The sequence below is a fragment of the Gekko japonicus genome, unplaced genomic scaffold (genome assembly GCF_001447785.1).
Source record: "Gekko japonicus isolate JY-2015 unplaced genomic scaffold, Gekko_japonicus_V1.1 scaffold520, whole genome shotgun sequence".
In the NCBI taxonomy this organism is placed as follows: domain Eukaryota; kingdom Metazoa; phylum Chordata; class Lepidosauria; order Squamata; family Gekkonidae; genus Gekko; species Gekko japonicus.
In genome coordinates this window covers 797,866-806,412 of record NW_015169188.1, presented here as the reverse complement: position 1 = coordinate 806,412, position 8,547 = coordinate 797,866, and positions in this window count along the sequence as shown.

The window sequence follows — 8,547 nt, the reverse complement described above, 5'->3', positions numbered from 1 at the left end:
GATTTCTGTGATCTGGCCTGTGGTGTGGGGAGCACATGTCAGAAGGTTTCCAACCTCCAGTTGGAGCCTAGAGATTCCCAGAATTACAACTCATCTCCAGACAACACAAATTAGTTCCTGTGAAGAAAATGGAATTTTGGAGGGTGGGCTGTATGGCATGATAGGGCTGAGGTCTCCTCCCCTCCCCAATCCTTGCTCTTCCCAGGCTGCTCCCCCAGATCTCCAGGAACTTCCCAACAGTGCCATGGTAAGAAATGACAACCAGTAATTTCTCTCTCTCTCTCCATGTTGAAGGAAAGCAGAGGTGGGAACTGCTGCTAATTCACTAGACCCCTCCTGAAATCCACAGAGCTCTTTTTTGTACAAACTTGAGATGCTTCAGTGTTTAATTTCTTAAAAAAGACATGCCATGTATTACACTTGTGGGAACAATCCCAGATGGGCAGTGGATATTCTATGTTTATAGGAAGAACACATTCTGTTCATGGTTAAAGGAATTATTTATTATTACTTAACCTTTTGCAGGAGGAGCTTTTGAGGTGCTGCGGTGGCTCAAGTGGTTAAGACGCTGAATTGCAGGCCGTGGAAGGTCGGTAGTTCAGCAGTTCGAGATCCAGGTGCCGCATGACGGAGTGAGTTCCCGTCTCTAGTTCCAGCTCCTGCCAACCTAGCAGTTCGAAAGCAAGAAATTGCAAGTAGATAAATAGGTACCACTTTGGTGGGAAGTTAACAGCGTTCCGTGCACCTTGGTGTTTAGTCATGCCGGCCACATAACCACGGAAACGTCTTTGGACAGCGCTGGCTCTTCGGCTTTGAAATGGAGATGAGCACCGCAACCCTTGAGTCGGATTCGACTGGCTTTCGAGCAAGGGAACCTTTACCTTTACCTAACCTTTTGCAGGGCTGAGGCTTCCTCCTGGGGATAGCCTGGAGATTACAGTCTTTAGAAGCTATGAAGCATTTCTGGGCAGAACTAATAGAAATAAAGAGTAATTATTTTCCTTTGTATATGTTACTTTGCCTTTTCAGATGTTCATATATTTAACTTTTATGTTTTGAGACTCCTTATCTAGGGGTACTAGTTACTACTGTAGTTCAGTGGTTAGACTACCTATTGCAGGCAGATCTCCTTTTGCCTTTTGCACGTTCCAGCATTTGCTTGCTTTGTCACTCTGCCTCACTCTTTCTATGCATTCTGCCTGACAAAGAGCTCTGTGAAATGTGAAAGCTAGCTCAGGGCTTTGTAACTTTCAGTTGGCTAGTATTATGCTACTGCTACAGTACTCATGTTCCAGAACAACTGCATTTTTTTTATCAAAAAAAACTACAGCATTGGTTAAAAGATCTCATGTTGGAAACCATCCATCTTATACACCGGTGTTGAGAGGAACACGCACAGTTACAGAGATGAGGACTGTGATGCTGGACAGAGCAAAGAGAAAGTAAACAACAGCATGTACTTTGACACAGTGCTCTTTTGTTCTGCTTCTTCCAAACTCTGACAAGCAAGACATTGAGAGCTGAAGTTAAGGGCCAGCTTCTGCTTTTTCATTCTCATGGAAAGTGGTAATCAGAGATTTGTGTGATGTCACCATTTGCCTCCTATACATTTACAATGATGTGTTTTGTTGCTTCCCTTCATCACAGGAACACGTTGTTTCCTGCTATGGGTGAACTAATCAGGCTTGCTTGAACAGCGTTTGACATGAAATTTGGCTTGCTGAGAATAGTCAGCACCTGAAATGAGGCCCTTAGAACTGTGGGCATTTGGGATATGTGAGAATCATATGATTTTACATAAGGCGAGTATTATTCTACGGGCCCCCGAGATGTGGGAGCCACACAGCATCCTGTGTATTGAACACCTTGACACACACCCCATTTTTGTTTATTTAATTAAAACATTTAAAGCCCACATTCATAACCATCCTAGATTCGCACACCAGCCAGGTGTATGCATACAAGTGGGACAGTCGTAGCCATTCTCCTACCAAGTGTACAACCTTTAACATGGCTCACAGCCTAGGGGTCTAGTTGCCTGTGCAAGCAGGTCCAACATTCTATCCTGCCTCTTTATTTATTTGGTGTTTAGCTTACTTTTCAGATACCAGGCTTGGTGATGCTAATGATAGGATGCAACATCAGGGGAAGGCCATGGCTTCCATACCCTCTTTGTTGGTCCTCCAGGGCAACTGTATAAAGCCGAATGCTGGACTAGGTGGACCACTGCTCTGATTCAACGGGCCTCTTATGTTCTTGGCATAAACAATCCAGTCATCTTACAATATAGCGCACAAACAGTGAAAACTGTTTTTTTTTAATATAATTTTTTTTTCATAGTTTCGTGTCATTTCACAACAAAAATATACATAAGTCCACTTTAAGTTATACATATATTTAAAATAAAAGTCCGTTGGTTTCCTACAATCTAATATTCTAAACTAGCTCTAGCTGGATATTAATCAATCTTCTTATGTTTTAGCCAAACATAAGTTATCTTCCATCTATTCCAAAAGATATCCTCTGGTTTATTATTCAATTCTAGACTCAGCTTATCCATTTCCGCTATCTCCAGGATCTTATTTTTAAGTTCTTTTATAGATGGTATGGCTTTCGACTTCCAACGTTTAGCTATCAAAATTCTTGCTGCTGTTAAGATATATATTATTATATGTTTGTGGTCTTTTATATTATCAGGAATCATATTAAGCAAGTATATTTCCGGCAATAGGGGGATATTTAAACTTTTCCAGAAAGATTTTTTGTATTTTTTCCCCAAAAGGTTGTAGTTTAGCACATCTCCACCATATATGAAGATAAGATCCTACATTACTACCACATCTCCAGCATAAATTAGAAGCATTTGGGAAACATTTGGCAGTTTTATCCGGAGTCCAATGCCATCTATAGAACATTTTATAGATATTTTCTTTATATGCTGTCGCTCTCAGATATTTTATTGATCCCCATGTTTTCTGCCATTGTTCTGCTTCTAGTGTATAGCCTAACTCTTTTATCCATGCTAGCATAGTGTTTTTAATAATTTCTTCTTGGAGATCCTCCTCTAACAGTTTATTGTATATTTTCTGGATTAGTTTATCGCTGGATGAAAGCCATATTTTGTCCATTTCATTAAGGGTCGTGTAGAATCCTACTTTCTTATCTAATAAGTATCTTGATTTACTTATATTTATTTCCCACCAAGAAATTTGTGTACTTTGTTTTTTTTTAATAAATCCTCTGTTTTCAATTCTGCTTTATCATTTAATAAATTACCATACGTTACTTTATTTGCATCTGTTATCAATGTCGGCTTTATAAATGCCTCTAATGGAGATATCCAAGAGGGAGTTTTAATATAAAATCTTTGTTTAATTATGTTCCAGATTTTCATCAACGCGCTTCTTATTATATTTTTATGAAAACTGGCATGGACTTTATCCTTCCCGTACCACATGTACCATCCCTTTGGTAAATCTGCTCCTTCTAACGCTAAGGTTCTTACATCATTTAGTTCCACCCACTCCCTAATCCATGTCATTGCTGCTGCACAATAGTACAGTTGCCAATTTGGCACTGCCATTCCACCTCTCTCTTTAGTGTCCTGCAAATTTTTAGTTTTTATTCTTGGCTTCTTGGACTGCCAAATAAATTTATTTACTGTTTTCTCTAGATCTTTTTTAAAAAATTGATTTTTAAGTACTGGTAAGTTTTGCGCCAAGAACAAAAATCTCGGCAGAATATTCATTTTAATTGTCGCAACTCTTCCCAATAGCGATAGATGTTTATTCTCCCAAAGTTTTTTAATTTCATTTAGTAGTTTTATATAATTATTTTCAAATAGCATTGATGTATTGTTTGAGAGTCAAATTCCTAAATACTTCGCTTTCTGCACTATATCCATATTTGAGGTTTCTTTAATTCTTTCAATTAGCTTATTAGGGCAATTTTTTGCTATAATTTTTGTTTTTTGGAGATTTATTTTAAACCCCGCTACCTTCCCATATTCCTGTATATCTTTAATCAATATTGGTAACAATTGTTCCGGGTCTTCTATTATGAAGATCAAATCATCTGCAAAGGCTTGCACTTTAAATATTTCCCCTGTTACATACTCACATTTGCATGCACAGACCTCAGCTCACTTTAAAAGTTGCCTGCAGATGGGAAGGCTGGGCATTTGGGCTCATTCTTGTGGCCACTGCATATAGGGTTTGCAGCAACATAGCCTGAGGTGGGGCAATCACTAAGGCCCAAGAGTTCTGATGTGGCCCACTGCTGCAATGTTGACCCATACATGCTTTCTCCCACCCATGCTCCCAGCCAGACACGGTTCCCAGTGCAATCAGGCAAGGAGCAACCAGATGTTGCCTGTGGCTTGGGTGATGGAGGGCTCAGAAGTAAGTAGGCAGGGGAGGGATGCCCAGCTGGGGGAAGAGCTGGTGAGTGGGAGGTAACAGTGGGGAGGGGAGGGGGCTGCTGAGTACTTTCTGCCCAGGGACCCCGAAACCTTGAACCCATGCTGATTGCATTTATAAACTACTAGTAATAAGGCCCGTTGTGGAAATAAATGAAACAAGCTCTAGAGAGGGTCTGGGAGAGTGCTCCTGCCTGCAGCCATGGCCCGCATCGGCTCTGCAGCTAGCCATATAAAAGGGGGGGGCGAGGACAGGCTGGCGATGGGCGGCATGGCACTGAAGGAGAGGTCCCACGCCACCCGGCCCTCATGGAGGCCTTCCAGCAGCCTCAGAAGCCAGCCCATTGTGGAACGAAATACAATGGGTTGTAGACAGAGGCTGCCCCCCCCTATCGTCCTCCACCTCCTGGTGAAGGAGAGCGGCATGGCTCGCCACCTCCAACCGACCTACCTACCAGGTTCTGGAGTGGTTGCAAGCGAGGGAGTCCTGCTAGGGCCCGTGGCCTGAGCAAGGTGCCGTGGCACCACCATGATCCATTCTTGGGCCTGCAGTGTGAGTGGGCCGCTGCCACCACTGCCGCTTCTTGGCCACCACGGCTCCCCACCTCCCACCGACTCTCCTACCAGGTGCTGGAGTGGCGGCAAGTGAAGGCGTCCTTCTCAGGCCTGTGACCTGAGCAAGCCGCTGCCACTCTGCCATGATCCCTTCTTGGGCCTACAGGCCAAGGAAGCCCAAAATGCCGCCACCTCCTGGCCGCTGCGGTGCCGCCATGATGGGCCTCGGCCTCTGGACCCTCCACCTGCCTGAGTGTCCAGGCTGTCCATCGGCTTCCAGCACACTGAGGCTGAGACGCTGGGCAGTGCTTCTGTGGGCAGGACAAAGGCAACGCAGCCAGTGGCCAGAGACCCATTTCTGAGTGGCAGTTCAGGCAGCCAACTGATTTTGCGGGCATCAAATCTTGCCACCCCAAAACAGAATTATTATATAGGAGAGATATGTCTTAGCTGTATGCAAACTGACAGTAATAGAATGTCATTAAAAACACTGCTGTATTGACTGCAGAAAAAAAAAGTTTTATCAGTACAAAGAAAGAGTATTGGATTTCACGAGTCTGGCAGTACTTTCTGCCCAAAACAAAAATGCTTTGTTCAGCAAAATGTGAAAGGGCCCAGTTGCTAGCACAAAGCTAATGCTGGAATTCATTCATTCATTCATTACCCTGCCTCTGTTTTGATCATATTTTATTTATTTATATATATGTTTGTCTCTGTGTAAATTTCAACAAAGATGTCATATGGACTTAATCACTTTCCAATGATAACATAAGAACAGACTTTTTATTTTTCAGACAATTCCACCAGCAAAGACAAAACCCGGCAGCAGTTGATTCTACTGTTCGAATTTCATGGAGTCTTGGAAAGTAGTTCTTGGGCAATGAAATGGTTTAGAAGAACAACTTATCCAAAATTGTAGGAAGGCTCCTATTTAACAAATAATGTAAAATTCATACATAAAAACAAATCTGCTTCAGAATGGCCAGAGTATCCTTTCAAGATTGCGATGTATTCTCCCTGCAACAAAGAAAATGAGTTAATTCCTAGATGCAGTGATAGTCTACAGTGCTGCAAACCAAACAAGTCCCATTCATTTCAGCAGGGCTGAGGCTAGTTCAAAAGACCAGGGACTCCCTCAAAGATTTCATTATTTCAGGGACTCTCCGCCTGCTACCAGGAGTGAGTGCAATCTCTAGAATGAATCTATGAGTTGGTTGATTGCTAGACTGACTTTCTGCAAGCAACAGGTTTGTTGATCACATAATACTTGCTATTTTGCCCCACTGCTCTAGGGTTTATAACCTCTGTTTGCATTAATTGGGATGTGTTTATTTCATTACATCCTTCTCAAGAGGCTGGGTTCAGCCCTGACCTGAATAGCCCAGGCTAGCCAAATCTCATCAGGTCTCGGAAGCTAAAGAGGGCCAACCCTGGCAAGTAGTTGGATGGGAGACCTCCAAAGAATGCCAGGATCGGGAGGCGGAGGCAGGTTACCAAGGCACCTCTCTGAATGTCCTTCAGGCCCCAGCAGGAGTTGCCAGAGGTCACCATGACTTCCAGGCATGGGCATACACACAGACAGACATACAGACACACACACACAAATGCAAAAAAACCAAAAACAAATAATAGCTGGGTTCAGAGCAGCAGGTCTTCTGGGGATCTACTACAGATAACTGTGTAAGGAAAGTACCCTTTGCATTGTAATCTATCACTGTGTGTGCTCTACTACCTTGGGAAGGGGGAAGCCTACTCATAATTGAAGAGCTATAAGCCTTCTCTGATTGGTCTGTGATAGACATGTCAGCTCTACCTCCTAGTCATTGTCTGACTACGACGTCTTCATTTCTGGAACTTAAAAAAAACCCCACAGTGAATATATACCGTTGTACTTATGCACTCATTGGACTGAACTTGTTAACTTTCTTCAGCAGAATCTAAACCTGGCTGCTTTGTGATACTGGAAATCACTTACTTCATGATCACATCGCAAAGTTCTCCTTCCAACACCACCTTCCTTTTTTCTGCTTTACAAACTGCATAAAAAGATTCACTGAAGTGTAGTAGTCATTAAAGAATTTGAGAAACTGAGCTTGTCATTCCAGGAGCAGGAACTGCTTGACATTGCTGTAGCGGCATGGGATTAATTGAAGTCCATTAAGACTGCTGGCCTGAATGCACCCGCATGGATTTTATTATGGAAGGATTTGTTTGTACACTAGTTATTTTCCAACTTCTCTAATACTTAGCATTTACAGAAGAATAGCTCTGAAAAAGTACCATTGGATAGCTTGCTTTTCTACTACGGAGTCCCACAGTTGTGTTGACAGTCTCTGCAAAAGAGAAATAATTATTAAGTTACAAGGCACTACCATCATTCTGTCATTCTCCCCGAGCTGCAAGTATATAAGTTCCTTCAGCACTTCCTCCCCCACAGATAGAGGAAATACTGGAGGCAGAGGGCACAAACAGGAAGCCAAAAGCAGCGTAGCAATAAGAACTACCCGAGGTAGGCTTGACAGGTCCCCCTGGTCACTGGTGTGTGTGTGTGTGGGGGGTAGGCTTGTCAACTCCAGGCTGGGTCACCTCTGAAGCTTTGGGAGTGGAGCCTGGAGAGGACAGGGCCCTCAGTGGGAATCCATCTTTTTGGATTCCCAAATAATTAAAATACCATTGAAACAACTGACAATATGACTTATTGTACAGACATTTATGCTTTGATGTGCAAATACATACCTATCTGGTTTTGTAGGGTCCCGCTCACATGGGCAGGAAAATGTGGGGGGGGGGGAACATGGCTGTTAGCCCCGGGGCTAAAAACCGTGCAGTTGCTCGAGCAGACCTACCGATCGAGGTCCCGTGGAGGTCCCATGGTAGGGGGGAGGTGCCGATCACTCCACAGTCCTGCGGCGCGGCAAAGAAGCGGGGAGCGGGGCAAACAGGTTGGGGGTATTTTTAACTCAAATGTGCGCATGCTCCCTTGGGTGCTTGTGCGCATCCGTGGAGACTTTGGGGGGGAAAAACACCTTTTTATGAGGGGACATGGGCGGGCGCCGGAACTACCACCGTAAATGTGATCAGACGCCCGCCCTTGCCCCGCGGTTTCAGGAAACTAGGACCTCCAAGGTACTAGTTTTTTGCCACGCATCTTTCCCGGGAAGCCTCGGGTTCGCCACGGGAGCTCAACGCTTCCCAGATGTGGCGGTGAGATCGTGCCCGGAAAATCCGCCTATCTTCCGTCCCTCTAGCGTGCCTAATGCTCCGTGTGACCGCAGCCTAGGTCATTCTTATTTATCTCAAGTTATAAGGCAAAGCTTTTCAAAAGCCCTGTTGGTGTTTTGGCTCAGGAAATGTGTCCCTCTAGTGGCTAATGCTGGCAGACACACAAAACATGTGTGTCCCTTACACACCTTATAGGAGACACAGGCACCAACTCTAAACATTTGGGATCCAAATGAAGAACATAGTGTGTAATTATACTCTAAAGTCTCACTTATTTTAATTGGGTGTACTGTCATCATTTTATAAAATTCACTCATGTCAGTGGGATATGCTTCACATTAATAGTTGTTTAC